Genomic DNA, 19,989 nt, shown 5'->3' on the forward strand with positions numbered 1-19,989 from the left:
GCACGTGGCCAGCTGACAACCCAGACGCGTCTGGGCTGTCAGCTGGCCGGGCGTTCCGCCACTTTGCTTCCTCTCCCTGGTCTGCTGGAGACCAGGGAGAGGAAGTGCCCCGTTCGTAACTGCGGATCCGACGTAAGTCGGATCCGCGTAACTCGGGGACTGCCTGTACATCTCAAGCTTCCACAAGCTATGTAGCTGTTTGGGTTTGGTCTGTGGGCCTGTCCCTTCTGCCAAACATTCTGAATTGCAACACCAACAAACATTTTCCTACTCAGAGACTCTTCAGTGCTGCTGGAGGTGCATGCACAGATCAAAGATGAAGTTTTGGAGCTCAATCAGTTCTGTTAACTGACAGAAACACAATAGGCTGTTAGCCAGGGATAGAAATGGTGTCCCTGGCCTCTGTTTGTCAGAGGCTGGAGAGGGATGGCAGGAGACAAATCGCTTGATCATTGTCTTCGATCCACCCTCTCTGGGGCACCTGGTGCTGGCCACTGTCGGCAGACAGGCTACTGGGCTAGATGGACCTTTGGTCTGACCCAGTACGGCCGTTCATATGTTCTTATGTAACAGAATGTGAGTGCCAAATCTCTATCACAAAATCTCATGAGGTAATTAATTAATTGGCTGTGTTATTCATCAATTTTGAAAACTACTATTTGGTATTCAAGAGAATATCAAAGAGTTCTACTTGTCACAGCTATGAAACCTTATTTCAGGTCTACTCAACTTTGAAAGCCTCGGGGGCCACAATGATATACTCACAGAACATGCTAAGGGCCGCAACTTAAGTGTGGTTGCACATATATGCAAATATATGCAAATAGTTTTTTCAGACTAGCGGGCATGAATACAAAGATTTAGACAAGATTACACAACATGCAGGCCCCTTTTAAGTCAGTTCTACTGATATTAATAAAATGTAATATTCACCCAATTTCCACCCATATGACAGCACTTGTAATGAGCAATGACATTCCAGGAATTTAACTTCTAAAATGCATATCTACAGAAGACAATATATTGACTCATCATTGTGGAGCGTATTTCCATAGAGGCCATGTTCAAAGGATCTCACCCATAGGCTGTGTGTTGAGCCCTGCATAAATCCAAACCGCACCACAGGCTGCAAACAATGGGCTGCGGGCCACATGTGGCCCATGGGCCGTGTGTTGGTTAGTCCTGTCTTATTTACTTAGCTGGATGACCAAATTACCACAAAACTAGTGTGTTTCTCACTGTGTGCCTGCCTGCTCCATTTTTATGAGCCAACAGAACACCGACATTCATTTACTGTGCCTATTCTTGAATATGTTTTATTCATACATATTATATATGTATGAATCTAAATTCTGAACCCTCATTTACATTGAATAGTGCCTTATTATGTATGTAATCCCACTAATTTCAGTGGGAATATTTCCGTAATAAGGTAAAATGCAAATGACAGAAAAACACCAACCTCGCATTTGCAATTTTCGGTCTCATAGCTACTTGAGAAAATATTTGTATCATCTGTGCCAATGTGGTGGGTTTGTAGATGAAGCCAGTGGAATTGTTCTACTAAAATATCATAAGTTGGCAAATCTGCAAGCAAGAAGATATTTTTAGTTTTGGTATTTCATATAGCAGCCATAGAGGAGAAATTCTTTCCTTAGCTGCTGCTGCATTATTTTGGAGCTGGGGATTTTAAAATTTTGTTTTGTTGTTAAAAGGCTACTTGGCTCTAAAATCAAGCCCCACAGACAAGTTGAGTAATCAAATCATTTGAGCATAGTTAAAATTATATTATGAGTTTTGAATTTGTGAGAAATTTCCTTCTAACTATTCACCCAACTATTCTTGCTAACTTTTGTAAGATTTGTATATGATTTTCCATCCAGCCAAACCCTGGGCTTTCCTGTCACAAATGTTCTGTCTTTTGGTCCTTGCCACCTATCCACCATTAGCTCCGAATCCAAGTTATCGCCCCCAAATGTCAGAAGATACTGTGATTATCGTCAGCAAATATCAGAACTCGCCACTTGTCTTTGCCTGACATGAAAACCTATCTAAGGTGATCATCTTCAGAATCTTCATCTTTCCACTTTGCTTTCAGATAGTCCTGAACATGGAGCCATTCTCAAAGTCACTGTTGTTTTTGTTGTTTGGTTTTGCTTTCAGCTGTGAAGTTGATACTTACAGAGCTGCTTTTGGAGGACAGTACTGGTTGCTCCTCTATATATATTGTGAACAGTTACATATCTCTGATATTAGTGTCCTTTGCCCCGGATGTCTTTTACAAACAGCGTTGAATAATCTCTGATGAACACAGAGATGGCAAATACTCATCACGTGCATGTCTTGCAAATGGCTCACTTGATAATTTTTTTGGTTTTGGCACTGCGAATGTTACTCTTGGTTTCCCTAATAGACTATGAGATGCTTGCAGTAGGCCCAACCTTAAACATCTCATTTCTTACCTTGTTTAGTTTTTTCTCCTATATGAGGGAGTCAAGAGGCTCAAAAAGATAGCCAGTGTCTTTTGTAAAACACTGACATGAAAAAATGTTAATATTCAGATGCAAGAAAAATTAGCTTTACTTCTGAGGGATGACTGCTGAGGGAAAATGATCAGAAATTTACAAGATGGACTTTGTAAGTGGCCTACTTTTGCTGGGTAATTGGTTACACATCATTATTATTTATATAGTTCTGTCCTACAAGAAATTCAGCACACTCTGGGGGCTTGTCTCCAGTTACTGGGAGATTAACCTCCTAGAATTCAATTTAGCAGGTCTAATAAGGACCTGCTAAATCAACTGCTGATGGCACACTCACCCCACTCTGGTTCTCCACCAGGTTGTGGGCAGTAAGGGAAGCCAATGAGAGAGTTTCTCAAGTAGACCTCCTGCAGAGGGGATGCCTCAGGAACTCGACCTAAGGTATGCTGAATCCAGCTACACTGTTCCCATAGCTGGAGTAGTATATCTTAGGTTGACTTTGCCCCCTCATCTAGACCTGGCCTGGAAGATGCTGAGTTTCCTTGCTTCTACAGAAATCAGAATCAGACTTAGAAGGCAGTAAATGTACATTGTGATTTACAATAATAACAAGAAGACCAGACATGAGCCTCAAAGAGCTTACAAACATCAAAACACCAGATAACACTTCTGATGTGGTATGTTGGATATATCAGCATAGGAAAGAATCATGGATACAAATGAACTTTACAGGAAAGATTAAAGGAAGTATTGTCTAGTAGTTAGAATACAAGCCTTGGGAGTTGAGTTCAATTCTCTGCTTCATCACAGATATGTTGTATGACTGTAGGCAAGTCATTTAGTCTCTGGGTTCCAGCTCCCCATCTGTAAAATGAGGGTTAATGCTCATAGGGGTTTTGTGAGGATTAGTTTATTAAAAAGTGTGGGAGAAGGGACTGTCTAGTCCCCAGAGATAGAAGGGAGTGGTTTGGTACAGAGGGAGTATTTTTGGCAGAGCAGAGATGGGTCCTGTTTCTAAATAAGCGTCCAGGGCAGTGTAATACAAAGAATGGGAGAACAAAAGAGGCTGTGTTGCCAAACCTAATGTGCAGAGAGGCCTCCAAAAATTATGAGCTTGGCTTCTAAACTCTGAGATTTGGGAAAGTCTGGTTTCGGCATGTTTTTGGTTTTTTTGATTTGCCTCCTGGCTTGAGACTCTTTAGGTTCACATTCAAGCTTTCCTCCACAAGAGATGAAAACTTACTTTTCAAAAATGAAAATGACCTAATCCAATCTTCAGGCCAGGAGTTAGGTATCTATGAAACATACCAAATATCTTGTGGCTAACAATAAAATCATGATAGCTGGCAGCCTCCACAGTCATCAGAGGCTTGGAAAAGAAAGAGGAGGATTAGGCAGAATCAGCAGCAACAACTTGGAAGAGAGTACAACTATACAGGGCTTTAAAGGTACAGGCTGGACCTCCAGAAACTGGGACTGCCTCGTCTGGAAACATCTGTGGTCCAGCAGGACCATGGATGTTCCTGGACTAGGGAGTCCTGGCTGGAATCCCCAGTGGCAAGAGGGCTGGAGGCTTGGATCCCTGCAGTGCGAGGATCGGGGTGGGAGCACTGCTGGGGATGTGGCAGCCCCAGTAGCAGAGCTGGGATTGTGGCAGTCCAGGCTGCCAGGGCTGCAACATCCCAGCAAGGGGGGTGGCTATAACCAGCAGCAGGAAGGGGAGGCAGGCTGGGGGACCTGTAGCAAGGGACCTCCCCTGGTCAAGAAAATTCCCTAGTTCAGGACCAGTCAGGTCCTGAAGGTGCCAGATCCAAGAGGAAATGCTACATTCACCAGTTTGCATTCTTCCCCAAAGATATTGCTGCAATTTTTGAGTCTATATTTTAGCTAAGCAACTCAAAACTTAATAAGGCAGATGGCATGGGTAAATGTTTAATTAAAATAACTCATGTGTCTTTCATACTGTATTTACCCGAATGTTCTCATTCTGTGATGTGTTGGTGAAACTGTAAGATATATTGCAACTATAAAAGGAAGAGAAATGTAAGAATCGAATATTGAGATATCAGAGAATTTGGGGTATCTGTAACTGAGGGTACAATCAACAGAAGAGACACAATTAAATTAATCACAGGCTTTCTGTTTAAGCATGTTACAAGACAGATAAGAAAGTTCTGCAAGGCATGTGAATTTGTTGAGTATAACATTTCCTCCCAGGAGATAGTGCTACAATCACACTTTCTTATTTGTGCCATGTCATCCTGACTCTTCAAGTTTAAAGCTCCTCTCTCCCACCTGCAAGAAGGGTTTGAGGGTCACTTAGATAAAGTATAGACTTGAGAATTTATATAAATGTTAGAGATCAAAATCCCGTAGAAGAATTACAGTAAGCAAGGTGGGTCTTTTGCCAGTGTCTGTGAAGTTTAAATGAGTAAGTTTAATATAAGATGTTAAACTTACCAGGCTAATAAATCAAATAACAACGAATCAGGTCATCACTATCTACTTCATGACTATTCTGAAGAAGTGATTTTGGTTCTCAGTATGGAACTGGATTCCTTAGCAATTTGTCAGTCAATATTTATATAAACCAAGATCTACAAATAGTAGCACTGGAACTATTTTTAGGGTGCAGGTACTGAGCTGCATCCCCTGTCAACCTTTTTACACCCCTCACTGCCCCACACTGGGATCACGGGTTTCTCACTCTCCCAGTCCAGAGAGAGAATTGGCAACCTAGCCACAGCTGGAGGTGTACCTGAAGTCAAAATAGCTTAACTAGGCTTTTGGTGCTGTCGCCACAGCAGGAAGTCAAAGGAAGAACCCCCTCCCTTCAACTTCCCTTATTCCCTGTAAAATGAGGGTTACAGAAGTCAGAGTAAGAAGTCCCCCACCTTGATATTATTTCAAAATAAAGGCTTGTAGTGTAGACGTGCACTATGTCAACAACGTCTGTTATTCTGAAATAACGCTGCAGTGTAGACGTACCGTTAGAGACCACATCTCCTCAGAAGGATCTGGGCTTTTGGTACTTCCAGCAGCAGAGACACAGACAGAGGATGGAGTCTGGGGGTCCCAGAACAAGATTGGTGCTCTTCAGCTTGGCTGCCTCTGTGGGACTAGATGTGGGGCAGTGAGATGCGAGGGTTGGTGTGGGATGGAGACACCATGGGTCTGGGCTGGGCTTGGGGCAATGTAGGGAAGACCAGGGGAGAGGGGTAAATGTGGAATAGCAGGAGAGCAGCATGTAGAGCTGGGTGAAGCGCGGGGAGCATGGAGCTGGATGCAGAGGCAGTGTTAGAGTGTGCAGGACTATGGGGGAACAGCAGTGGTAGAGCCTAAGGCAGATTCAAGGACAGTGTAAGGGAGTGAGGGTGATTGGGTGCAGGGAGAGAGTGCAAAGGAGAGAGTTTGGGGCTGGGTGCAGGGCAGTGGAGAAAGAGCTGTGGGGAAATGTTGGTTGCACCCTTGATAAACACACAGATCTCTCATAAGCAGTGCTGTTCTCCGAGGGAATTAAACATGACATTTTCCTTTGCAATGTGAAAAATGTGATGTTCCTCACAGTTCTGCTTTGAATTGTACAAGAAATTTCAGGACCCACGGATCTGTCTTTCACTTTGTTTAGACAATGTTAAGTTAGCAGCAGTGTTGATGTTACGCTGGGTTTTTAGGTGGGTGGGAACTGGGAGGGGTTGGTTGGTTGGGTTCGGGTTTTGAGGTTGTTGAGGTTTTTTGCTTTTGTTCATGATTTGCTTGCTTGTTTACTTATATTTCAACTGCAGGAGAATCTGTCAGTTATGTTGTTTGTGACAAAACTCATAGTCAACTTGCATTCTCATTTCTCTCCCTGCTTTCAGATTCAAATCACGTATAAGTAGGTTTAACATTTTTAAATCAATAATGTTATGTATTGAAATGTGTCTATCCATTAAAAAATGCCTATTCTTTCCCCCAAGCACTCCTTTTACAAATCTTAAATATATAACAATTAATTAGACTCACTCCGGTAATCCTACAATCATCATATTCACAACAGCCAACATAAAATGATAACAAAAATATATATTTTGAAAGTTTGAAATCTCCTATTCAAGCCATTTGCTACCCTTGCAGCTAAAGAAAATCATTTGGCAATATTCCTTATTTTATTGTATATTCAATTAGATATTTATATATTTTGATATTTTCTCTATATTATTATTTAAAGATTTATGTTTGTGTATTAGCATGGATAATCTTTCAGTAGCTTAGATAGTTATTCTAGTATAATTTCCCCATAGTTCATCAGTGATTTTGTATTACCATTAATACATAATATCATTCAATTATCTGATGGATCTTATTAATATAATATCAAATATGTTAAGAGCTGTTATAAAGAGGATGTAATCAGTTGTTCTTTATGTCCACTGAAGATAGCAGAAGAACAAATCAGTTTCCTCTGCAGCAAGCAAGATTTAGGTTAGATATTAGGACAAACTTTCTAGCTATGAAGTAGTTAATTACTCACATAGGTTACCAAGGGAGTTTATAGATTCCCCTTCATTGGAAATTATTTAAGAACAGGTTAGACAAACACTTGTTACAGATGGTCTAGGCATTCTTGGTCCTGCCTCCCTCAGCACAAGGGGATAGACTAGGTGACCTCTCAAGGCTCTTCCAGCCTTATACTTCTATGATTTTTATGAATATTCATATTTTGGGGAGCTGCCTGCTATGTAAAACATCTATGATTGGTTTTTAAAAGCCAGAGCATCTCGGAAGTATGAGTGATACGATGAGTAAGCATTGCGCATGCCAACAGAATAAAGAGAAACGCTAAGAAAAAACAGGTAATAGACATGAGAAAAACAAGGTGTACCTGACTCAACCCAGTCTACTGAGGTGACGCTTCAAGCCTTTGGGCATTTCCATGTTTTTATCATCCCCCCTCCCTTCCTCAAAGGGCCTTCTCCTCCAAGTGGAGCAATACATGTGCAACATTACATGACACAGTGGGCCAGTCCACAGGAGATTGTTACTATCATTTGCCACGCCTTTAAGTACTGCTGCTTTTACATGGATTGTTTCAGGAAATAACCATCAGAATGGTGATACCCAATCTGCTTCAGCAGACCTGTGCATTAAGCTCACAAAACTGACCCAGCATATCTCTTACAATAGGCTAGAAAAAACTATAACAGCAAAAACTGAGGAAAGCAGAGGCTAACATGTCTGAAGTTTTCACCTCTTCTCATCAAGCTACTCCTCATCACCTAGATCAGGACTAGTCTGAGTTATCTGTTCTGTGCATAGGGGGCACAATCCTTTACTTCCAAGGTGAACAATCAGCTTGGGTTTACTTCTGCCAGGGCCACACCTCTCTGCATTAACTGCTTATCTCATTCCCAGTTTTGCACCAGCTCTGTGTCCTTTGTGTGCTATATGGATGAATACTGACAGAAGTTAAATTACATAGAAGAGATGACATACATCTCTCTGTTACACAAAACTCAAGATTGCCTAGTAGGAGAGAATCAAAAGCCTAAGTGATTTTTTTGTTTTTTTGGCAGTAGTGTGGAGGAAATAGCTGCTAAGTACCATTTTGGTGGAGGATGGGCCCAGTGGGTAGTGATCAACAGCTCGGTGTCAGGATGGCGGTCGGTTTCTAGCAGAGTGCCCCAAGATTCAGATCTAGGACCAGTTTTGTTCAATATCTTTATTAATGACCTGGATGAGGAGATGGATTGCACTCTCAGAAAGTTTGCAGATGACACTTAACCTAGGTGGAGAGGTAGATACGCTTCAGGGCAGAGATAGGGTCCAGAGTGACTTAGACAAATTGGAGGATTGGGCCACAAGAAATCTGATGAGGTTCAACAAGGACAAGTGCAGAGTCCTGCACTTGGGATGGAAGAACTCCAAACATTGTTACAGGCTGGAGACCAACCAGCTAAGTAGTAGTTCTGCAGAAAAGGACCTGGGGGTTACAGTGGATGAGAAGCTGGATATGAGTCGACAGTGTGCCCTTGTAGCCAAGAAGGCTAATGGCGTATTAGGGTGCATTAAGAGGAGCATTGCCAGCAGACCTAGAGATGTCATTATTCCCCTTTATTCAGCTCGGGTGAGGCCACATCCGGAGTATTGTGTCCAGTTCTCCCCCTCCCCCCCCCCACATACACACACAAAGGATGTGGACGCATTGGAGAGGGTCCATCAGAGGGCAACCAAAATGATTAGGGGGCTGAGCACATGACCTATGAGGAGAGGCTGAGGGAGTTGGGTCTGTTTAGTCTTCAGAAACGAAGAGTAAGGGGGGGATTTGATAGCAGCATTCAACTTCCTGAAGGGTGGTTCCAAAAAGGATGGAGAGAGGCTGTTCTCAGTAGTGACAGATGGCAGAACAAGGAGCAATGGTCTCAAGTTGAGGTGGGAGAGGTCCAGGTTGGATATTAGGAAAAACTATTTCACTAGGAGGGTAGCAAAGCACTGGAATGAGTTACCTAGGGAAGTAGTGGAGTCTCCATCCCTAGAGGTGTTTAAGTCTCGGCTTGACAAAGCCCTGGCTGGGTTGATTTAGTTGGGATTGGTCCTGCCTAGAGCAGGGGGCTGGACTTGATGACCGTCTGAGGTCTCTTCAAGCTCTATGGTTCTATGATTCTATGATGGAGTTCCATTTAACACAAAGCCAAAGAAAACCTTTCTTCTTTTTACATATTCCACCTTACTATTATAGACACACTATCCTACCATTATGTAACTACTGATACATTGTTCAGACAAAACTATAGTGGGGCCAGATCTTATACAGCCAAGCTATGGAGGGAGGGGGATGATATGCCTTTTCCAATCTTATGCCGTTTGTGAAAAGACTGGCTAGAATTACAGGCACTAGACTCAAAATTGTTATTGAGAAGGTTCTCCCTTTACTGTGAGAAGTGTATAAACATCACAACCAGGGCCATCCCTAGGGGAATGTGGGGCCTGGGGCAACCCCTTGCTGCAGGCTCTATCCCGCCCCCCCCCCCCCCCCCGCTCCTATTCCACCCCTTCCTCCAAGCCTTACCCCTGCTCTGCCGTCACCCCTTCCAACACCTGTCCCGTCCCCTTGCTGAAATCCCCTCCCCTGAGCAATGTGAGCCGGGAGATTACTATGGGGGCATTGCATGAGGCAGCAGCAGGGGTCCTCCCCATCCCTGCACTCAACACTCAGTGCCGCGGGATGGGAAAAGGTGGTGGTGGGTCAGGGCAGAGCAGAGCAGAGCAGGCTGCCACATCACTCCGGTTCCTGCCACTGTGATGAGTGTGGGGTGGGCCCGACCCCAGCTACCATCCCATGCCAGGGCCACAGGTAATCACCTGGGACACCCTGGGCCCCATTCTTAGGATGGTTGAGGCGGTCATCATATGGTCTCCCACAAAGTGCAGGGCCCTCCAAAGGAGGCTGCCCCAAACTGTCCTATGGATGGGACAACGCTGATTACTGTCTATCACACACTGTGTTAAGTAATTAATTACAGATCAGTAGCAATAGAAAATACCTAATTTACCATGCCATCAAATTGGCTAATCCTATATAATGTGTCCAAAGAGCTCTCAAGCTACATCTACACTGCAGGCTTTTTGCGCAAGAACTTTTTTGTGGAAGAGATCTTCCGCAAAAACTTCTTGTGCAAAAGCACATCCACACTGCATGGACACTCTTGTGTCTGATGGCCGTTCACCTGTGCTTTTTCTGATAGGCTCTTTTTGCACAAGAAACCCCTGTTAAGCGTCCACACACACCTTTTTCGCAAGAACTCTCATGCAAAAAGGAGTTATTCCTCATAGAAAGAGGTATAACTACACCACAAAAAGTCCTCTGTTCTGCCATTCTACTGTAAATTTTCTTGCACAAAAATGCACTTGAGATGTGGATGCTCCACTGGCTTTTGCGCAAAACCTGCCATTTTTGCGCAAAAACCCTATAGTGTAGACATAGCCTCATATAAGTGCAACGTTCTGGCTGTACACTTTAGGGAGATTGCTTGCAGTAATTATAGTCTGTTATAACATAGCTTTATACAGTAGTCATATGTGATGGACAGAATATTTGCTCCCTTCTGCAATACATCCCTTCTGTGATGCTAGAATATGTATGTGGGCATTTTGAATAATAATACCATTGTGGATTGTAAATGGTAATCAGTTTTCATAGACTGAGAAAACATTGCCAGTGACATGGATCCACAGTTTTTTCTCTCTAAAGCCTGGGATATAGTATGAAGATTTGCCTTCCTTCAAATTCCCATATACTACCCCGAATGATGTTCTTATTTACTGTAAAAAGGCAATTAAAGCAGCATTCTTGTAATTTCTTATACATAAAAGATTATGGGAGTTATTGTTTTTTTTTCAGAATTTTCAATTTCCTCTGGGAACTAAACAAGTGGTGAGAACCCAAACATGCTTTAACTACTAAAGGGCTGTGGGGGGTATTGCATAAAAATACATGAAAGACATCTTCTAGGCATCTTTCCAAATATTTTTGGGTAGACTTCTTAATGTAATTTTTCTTCTTTCCAGAGCAAAGATAAAGTTGTCAGTCTAAGGAAAACAAAATATTTTCTGAAGGGATGGTAAAGTGAAAATATTAAAATGTTCATTGATTCCACTCAAATGTTTGTCACCTTTCTTCATTAAACGGTATGTGCTTCCAGCCCATTTCAACTACCCTAACTTCAGTGGGAATTGAATCAGGCCTTCAGATCAGCAATGGGTAACCTAGGCTAGTGTGGGCACATGAGTGACCATCCATCTCAGTGAGCTGCAAGATTGTTATAACCAAGACGGTCTCCCTGGAAAAGGAATTTTGCTATCTACGCGTGCGTACCTAAAATCTGCAGAGTGTGCCAAGTGAACTGTAGCAGAGCTTTGATTGAATGCAGAGGGAACACATGGTTCTCAGAGTCAATAATGTGTGCAATCAGCACAAGCCTTACTTCATGTGCCCTTGCTTTATGTGCATGTCACGTTAGTAATTCCAGTAGGAAAAAAACCTATATGGACAGAAACCAGTTGAATCCAGTAACCCTGCACATGAGCAACTGTACAGAAAATGTCTTGCAGTTCAGACATGGAACCCAATTGCTCACCACTGCCTGAAATAATTAAAAACATCATTGTGTATCTTTGGCACACAAATCCAAACAAACATCTAGAACTGCAAAATAAAGTTCTGTCAAACTTGATTTTAAGTGGAAAACTGGAGGTTTGACTATAAACATTTCCTGGAAAATGTCTGCTTTGTGAAATACATTGACTTTTTCCAAATAAATTAAATGTAATATTTTTTACTTTCAGCCCAAAACTTTTTATGTTGTTGAGGAAAAGTCAACATTTTCCCACAATCACAATGAGGTGTTTTGTTCATTTAGCTCTCCCACAGGAAAAAACATTTTCTGACTATATTTACATATTCCCTTAGGTTATGTCTACACTACAGCACTAATTCGAACTAACTTAATTCGAATTACTTAATTCAAACTAAGCTAATTTGAATTAGCGCATCTAGACCCAAAAACTAATTTGAATTAGCGTTTTGCTAATTTGAACTAGCGCATCCACACTGATTGGACGCTGAGTCGCATTTAAGGGCAGCTGAAACCGGTTCTGGCAGGGCAGGTCAGTAGTTGCTTTGTGTGGCTGCTGTCTGAAGCTATCTGAGGCTCGTGCTTCAAGGGACCCCCCGGGACAGCCGGTTCTCAGCTTTTCCGCTTGCTTGCCTACCTCACTGAGGGACAGCAAAGCGTTTTCTCTCTGCCTGCCTGTGTCGGTGCTTCCCACTAGGGATGCCGCCGCAGTTGGGACCATGGAGCCAGAGCTCACCCTGGGCATGCTGCTCCAGTTTTTGGACTTGCTGCTGCAAGCCTGCCAGCAATGGGTGGAGGCTACCCTGCACCATCTGGTGCACGTCAGCCCCATACCTCTCCCCCTGGCCTCCCTGGGGGTCGTGGAGGAGCGGCAGCAGCGCCCGGATGCCAGTGTGCCCACCGCATCTGGCATCTGGACACCAGCAGCGACTGGTGGGACCGCATCATACTGGAGCGCTGGGGAGACCAGCAGCGGACCCAGAACTTCAGGATGAAGAAGGACACCTTCCTGGAGTTCTGCGAGTGGCTTGTCCCTGCTCTACGGCGACGGGACACTCGCATGAGGCCCACCATCCCCCTCCAGAAGCGTGTGGCCATCGCCCTCTGGAAGCTTTCCACACCGGACAGCTACCGATCCGCCGGGAACCAGTTTGGCATGGAGAGATCCACCGTTGGAGCAGCGTTCATGCAGGTACAGCACTCACCGGCCACTGGGCTGGGCGGGAAGGGGGCTGCAAGGAAGGGATGGGCCGCCCCAAGGAAAATGGGGGTGGGGAGGAGGCGAAAGTGCCCCGCACCGGAGGGTTCGGTCTGTCCCAGCCGTACTAAATGCCACCTGTGGGGGTTGCTTCCGGGTGTGGGGCGTGGGGTATTGCCAAAGAACGAACACTCCCAGCCACCCGGACACCCCAGTGATTCGCGGTTTGCTGTGTCTCTCTGCACGTGGTCAAGACCATCAACCGGGTGCTGCTCTGCAGGGTGGTCCACCTCACCGACCTGGACGTGGTCATCCGGGGGTTCGGCGCCCTTGGCTTCCCCAACTGCAGGGGGGGCCATCGACGAGATGCACATCCCCATCCATGCCCCGGAACACCAGGCCTCCCAGTACATCAACCGCAAGGGATACTTCTCCGTCTTCCTGCAGGCCGTGTCTGACCATTGAGGCCAGTTCAGGGACATTAATGTGAGCTGGTCCGGAAAGGCACACGATGCCACGGTGTTCCACAACTCCTCCGTCTCCCGAGTGCTGCAGGCTGGGACCTTCTTCCCCGACCGCCACATCAGGGTCGGGGACGTGGACATGCCCATCTGCCTGGTGGGGAATGCAGCCTACCCCCTACAGCCCTGGCTCATGAAGCCGTACCCGGGGCACCTCAAACCCTCCCGGCAGGCCTTCAATGCCAGGCTCACCAGGGCCCGCATCGTGGTTAAGGGGGCCTTTGGCTGACTGAAAGCATGCTTTAAGTGTCTCCTCACCCGCTTTGACCTCACTGAGCAGAATATCCCTCCCATGGTGGCAGCATGTTGTGTTCTGCGCAATTTATGTGACTGGAAGGAGGAGGCTTTCCTGCCAGCCTGGATGGCTGAGGCTGACCGCATGGCTGGCTAGTATGCACAGCCCCGCACCGCCGCCATCCGGGAGGCCCAGTGGGGGGCCGTCTGGATCCGGGAAGCTCTGCGGGAGAGCTTCCAGGTGGAGGAGGAGGACTGAACTCTCCCTGCATGCCCCACTGGGGCCTTCTTCCACCCTCCACTCCTTCCCCTTTCCCCTCCCTAACCCCCCTTCCTAATGTCAAATAAACACACCTGTTTTGCCAACAAAAATCTCTCTTTATTGTACATAACTGGGGTGGGGGAGGGAGGAGTGAAGGTGGAAGAGGGGAGGGGGAAACCTGGGAGGAGGGAGCTGGAAGGGGGTGGAAGAGGAGGAAGTGAAGGGAAAGTTCAGGGTTGGGGGTCCTGCTGGCTCTCCCATCTTGCAGCACCACGGGTGCGGGGGCGTCGGGGGGGAGTGGGTGTAGAGGGTGGGGCAGGAGGGATGGGGGGTGCAGAGGAAGTGGGAGGGGAAGCAGTGGTGGGAGGAGGAGCCAGAGTTGGGGCTGCCTCAGGGGCTGGAACAGGAGGAGGTCTGTCCACCAGGGTCTGGAAGTGCCCTCTGAGGGCACGGCTCTGCTCCTCCAGCACCTGCAAGCTCCACTGCCGCAGCTGCAGGTCCTCCCGGACCCAGTGCTTCTGGATTCGGAGCCGCTGCTCCAGTAGTCGCAGATGCCGCCGCTGGTTGTCCTCCAGGTTCCTGGTGCGTCTGCTGGCCTGGGTGCGGGTGGCTGTTGCAGGCGGTGTGGTGCGCCCTGCAGTTCCAGGTGCTGCGGCTGTGGTGAAACAAGAGCAGTGGTCAGTTCTCCCTGGGGACACGGTGGGTGAAACCCAGCCCCCCTCTGCAAGGCGAGGTCGGCATGTGGGGAAAGGGCCACAGCTCCTGCATGACACCCAGCTGCTGCTCCATGGTGGGCAAAGCCCAGGCGCACGGTCCCTGGTCTCCCTCTCTCCCCACGTCGCCCATACACATAAGGGGAGCATGATGGCACTCACATGTGGAGCCCTCCTCGGCCTTGGATGACACAGGCGATGTGCTCTGTGGGGTGCCTCGGGGGTCTTGGGTCCTGGGCAGGCTCCCGGCTCTCGGCATCCTCCTCCTCCATGTCCAGGACGAGTCCCTTTGCCCCGGGGTCGATCACCACCCGGGGGGCATGCACTGCGTGAGCCCCCAGAATGCAGCCCAGGGCCTCAAAGTGAGGGCATGCCTCCGGGTCGGCCCCTGGCTGGGAGGCCCTGGAGTAGGCCTGCCGCAGGTCCTTTATTTTGCAGCGGACCTGCTCCCGGGTCTGCATGTGGCCTCTTGTGGCCAGGCTGTCAGCCATGCAGCTGTAGACAGCCGTGTTCCTGTGGCTAGTGCGGAGATCGTGGACATTGGAGGCCTCCCCCCAAACCCCGATGAGGTCCACGATCTCTGCACTAGACCAGGCGGGCGCCTGCCTCTTGCGGTCCCAGGCAGGCTCCTGTGAGCCACCAGCCTGGTCCTGGGAAGAGGCGGAGGGCTGGGTGGCAGCGGGTGGCTGGCTCATCTTGTGCCAGGTGCAGGGTCTGCTGGCTGGGTGCTGGCAGGCTTCCAACTGGCACAAGTACCATAGCCAGATGGTGGCCCTTTAAGGGCTCTGGGGCCGGGAGGGGGGCAGAAGAGTTTCCCTGGTTGTGCCCAGAGTGGCCACCAGGGCAAGCTGGGAAGGGCTAGCCTCCCACTAGTTCGAATTAAGTGGCTACACAGCCTGTAATTCGAACTACTTAATTCGAACTAGGCATTAGTCCTCGTAGAATGAGGTTTACCTAGTTCGAATTAAGCGCTCCGCTAGTTCGAATTAAGTTTGAACTAGCGGTTTGCATGTATAGATGCTATGAAAGTTAATTCGAACTAACAGCTGTTAGTTTGAATTAACTTTGTAGTGTAGACATACCCTTATCTATCTGTATCTATTAGAGTGCATCTGTCTGTCTCTGCATCTGTTTGCCCAAGAACTCCTCCTAAAAGGCCACCAAATTTGGTATGCCGCTTCCTCTTACCTGAATTTAAATCAAGGTCAGGGTTTGGTTGTGTATGGAAAATGGGAAGTGCCAGGAATGGGATTGTTTTCCATAACATGGAAAGGGAGGAGTCAGAGTGGAGCAATGCAAAAGGGAGAGGCACAGAGAAGAGAGACACGATACTGGGTGTGGCCACTGGGGCACAGAGCTGCAGTACAGAGACAGTGGCCAGCAGGGTTTGGGATCTGCCAGCTTGTCTGCCTCCAGACCCCCCAGAAAGGAGATCTCTTGTCCCAAACCTGGGCTGTGTCCAGACTCCATGCCTCCGTCGACGGAGGCATGTAGATTAGCCAGATCGGAAGAGGGAAATGAAGCCGCGATTAAAATAATCGCGGCTTCATTTAAATTTAAATGGCTGCCCCGATCTGCCGATCAGCTGTTTGTCGGCAGATCGGGAGAGTCTGGACGCGATGCCCCGACAAAGAAGCCTTTCTTCATCGACACAGGTAAGCCTCGTGAAACCAGGTTTACCTGTGTCGATGAAGAAAGGCTTCTTTGTCGGGGCATCGCGTCCAGACTCTCCCGATCTGCCGACAAACAGCTGATCGGCAGATCGGGGCAGCCATTTAAATTTAAATGAAGCCGCGATTATTTTAATCGCGGCTTCATTTCCCTCTTCCGATCTGGCTAATCTACATGCCTCCGTCGACGGAGGCATGGAGTCTGGACACAGCCCTGGAGCCTATCCCCCTCTCCGGAGAGAACCTGCTGGATATGGGGGAGACCTGCCAGAGGAGGGGACATCCACCTCCCCCAACAGCCTGCAGGGCAGCTGCTGGAGGTAAGGGCCAGCCTCCAGAGCCTCACACACCCACCCAAGACAACCTGCCTCCCCTATGTCCCTCCCCTCCCAATTCAGAGGTGAAACTAGCAACACATCAAATAAAATCTATGGCAGCCCATGGAACGGAGACAACAAAAGCTCGCTTTGATGGCAAATTGAACCAGACTCAGAGCATAATAACAAAAGCATTTGACTGCCATAAAGGAGAGTGAAAAAGGAGATGTAGCCAGAGCAGTCTAAAAGAATATCACAGAGTTGTAGGGGTTGCAACCTATTGATCACAGCAGGAGCCTTCCCCCATTGATCAAAGCACAATCAAAGGGCAGAATCAGAGCCGTGATAAGGAGACAAGCAAATAATTCGAGCCAGGAGTCAGAACACAGGCAAAGGGCAGAGCTAGAGTCATGGTCATGAGAAAAGCCATTTGCTGGAGCCAGGAGGAGTTCAGAGGTAGGAAGGGACTAGTGCTGATGTGGAGTAGCCCAGGGATGGAGCACGGCCAGTGCAGAAAGCAGGTCTGATACAGCTACTAGCATAGAATGCATTGAGCAGCTGTGGTACTGCACTTGATACTGGGCTTTAATGGTGATCTGTTGGCTCTAATCAGGGAGCACAGTCACTTAAAGATGGTTTATTGGGCTCTGCTAGGCAACTGAGCAGAGAGGCAGTTGTGTTCCTGACAGGCAGAGCTGCAGCACAGAGTTCCAGGAGTAAGTTGTGGTCTTCCAGATCCCTTGAAGGCAAGGGCACCATTTCGAGAGCATTGCGGGGGCAGCAGCTGTGCACTCCGGGATGCATCTAGCTTTTCATCCTGCACACACCTGGCTGGTGAGCTCCCTCCACCAGCTAGGTGCGAGAGGAATACACATATTGCAAGCACTTTCCCCTCACTCCCTTAGCATCTGTAAAACAGGATGAAAAGCTAGACGCGTCCCAGAGCACACAGCTGCTGCCCCCGCTATGTTCCCGAAATGGCGCCCTTGCTTCTAGGCCCACGGAAACCTAAGGCTTCCTCTCCCCTTTTCCAAAAGGGAGATGCAGAATGAGGAAGGAACTTGCAGGTGACTGAAATGGAAAGCCTTAAAATTTTGGCTCTACTTCCCCCAACAGCCTGTGTCAGTGAGGGATGAGGTATAGTAGCGTTCCTAGCTTCCTAATCACACAAAATCCTGTCTAGGGTTGCCAGGTGTCTGGTTTTCACCCGGACAGTCCGGTATTTGTGGCCCCTGTCCAGTAAAAAAAAACCCCAAAAATGTCTAGTATTTTCTGTTTTTCTTGGATGGAAGGTCCCTGCCGCATCTGATGGGGATGGGAGAGAACAGGATTTAAAGATGCAGTGACTTTTTTTTTTTTGGCTCAACCAATTTTTTTCCCCTGCCATGTTCGGGATTGTCTGTGAAAGTATCTGGCAACCCTATTCCTGTCCTGCCCTGCCCTGCCTCTTCCCTAAGTCCCTACCCCTACAATGCCCCTTTTCTGGGGCCTCACTTTCCGCTTGCTCCAACCCCCTCCCTCCCTAATTCTCCCTGCTCTCATTTGCTTTCACTGGGCTGAGGCATGGAGTTAGGGTATAGGAGGGGAGTGAGGGCTCAAAGGTGAAGCCAGAGATGTGGGACCAGAGATGAGAGGTGCAGAAGGAGGTTCCAGGCTGAAGCAGGGAGTTGGGGTGCAGAAGAGGTGAGAGCTCCAGTTGAGGGTGCTGGCTCTGGGGTGGGGCTAGGGACAAAAGGGTTGGGGTGCAGGCTGTGGCTATGGATTGTGGCAAAGGGGCTCAGCGTCCAGGAGGGGGTAAGTTCCAATTTGAGGGGTGCAGCCAGGGATGAGGGGCTTGGGGTGCAGAAGGGGGCTCCAAGGCTGCGGTGTGGGGTGTGGGGCATGGACTCTGTCAGGGAGTCTAGACTATCAGGAGAAGACTTTGGGCTTGGGCAGTGGATTAGGGTGCAGGAATGGAGTTTCAGCAGCACTTACAATGGCACTCAAGAAGCAGTCTCCTATTCCCTTCAGCCCCTACATACAAGAGACCAGAGAGCTCCATGTGCTGTGTACCCCTCCTCTCCCTGCACCTAGAGAGTCCACCACTACAACTCCCATTGGTCATGGTTCCCAGCCAATGGGAGCAGTGGCACCTGCACTCATGGTCGAGGCAACGCATGTAAAGGTCTCTGGCCACTCACATGCCTAGGAACTGCAGGTACCTAGTGGCCACTTCCAGGAACTGCACAGAGGAAGGGTAGGAAGGAAGCCTGCCTTATAAAGTCTCAGTCTCCCACTGCATCAGCAACTGGACTTTTAAAGGCCTGGTTGGCAATGCCAACTACAACCACCAGGATCTGTTGTCAACTGGGCATTCTAATTGAAAACTGTCAACCCTAGTGTATAAGGGTCAACTAAGTCCCTTCAAAAACACTACCCTGTCCACCATACTCAGATAAATTCTCAAGTAACATTAGTGTGGTGGTGCAACTGCACGTTGTCTTGCTTGTTCTATGTGCCCGCAAGCATAGAACATGCATCTGGAGGAATTCTTTTTTGCTGAAGAAAAACTGGCACCCTGACATATTGCCATATCTTCACAATGTGCAGCAGCAGTCAAAATAGGTAACGGAATATTGGGAATCATTAAGAAAGGGATAGATAATAAGACTGAAAATATCATATTGTCTCTATATAAATCCATGATACACCCACATCCTGAGTAGTGTATACAGTTGTAGTCGGTCGCCTCAAGCCCTAAAAGATATATTGGGATTGGAAAGGTTTAGAAAAGAGCAACAAAAATGATTAGGGCTATGGAATGGCTGCCACATGAGGACAGATTAATTAAACTGAGATTTTTCAGCTTGGAAAAGAAAAGGGGAAAGGGGGGATATGATAGAGGTCAATAAAATCATGACTGGTGTGGGGAAAGTGAATACAAAAGTTATTTACTGCTTCCTATAATACAAGAACTAGGGATCACCAAATGAAATTAATAGGCAGCAAGTTTAAAACAAATGAAGGAAGTACTTCTTCACACAAAAGCATAGTCCACCTGTGGAACTCTTTGCCAGAGGATGTTGTGAAGTCCAAGATTAGAGCAGGGTTCCAATAAAACAAAATAAGTTCAAGGAGGATAGGTCCATCAATGGCTATTAGCCAGGATCAACAGGGAAGGTGTCCCTCGTCTCTGTTTGCCAGAAACTGGGAATGGCCAAATGGGAATGAATCACTTGATAATTAGCTGTTCTGGCTATACTCTCTGGGATATCAGAACCTAAGAATGTAAGAACACCTGGCCGTGACTATTGTTGGATGACAGGATACTGGTCTAGACAGACCTTTGGTCTGACTGAGTATGGCCAGTCTTATGTTTATCTTTCTTAAAAATGTCATAGGCATCTAATTTCATGTGTAACGATGTTTTAAAGGCAGCTCTGTGTATATTGAGATGTATGTACAGAATTTTGAGTTAATGGACATAGTGATGGTACAA

This window comes from Pelodiscus sinensis, chromosome 4 (genome assembly GCF_052426305.1).
Source record: "Pelodiscus sinensis isolate ZL-2025 chromosome 4, ASM5242630v1, whole genome shotgun sequence".
In the NCBI taxonomy this organism is placed as follows: domain Eukaryota; kingdom Metazoa; phylum Chordata; order Testudines; family Trionychidae; genus Pelodiscus; species Pelodiscus sinensis.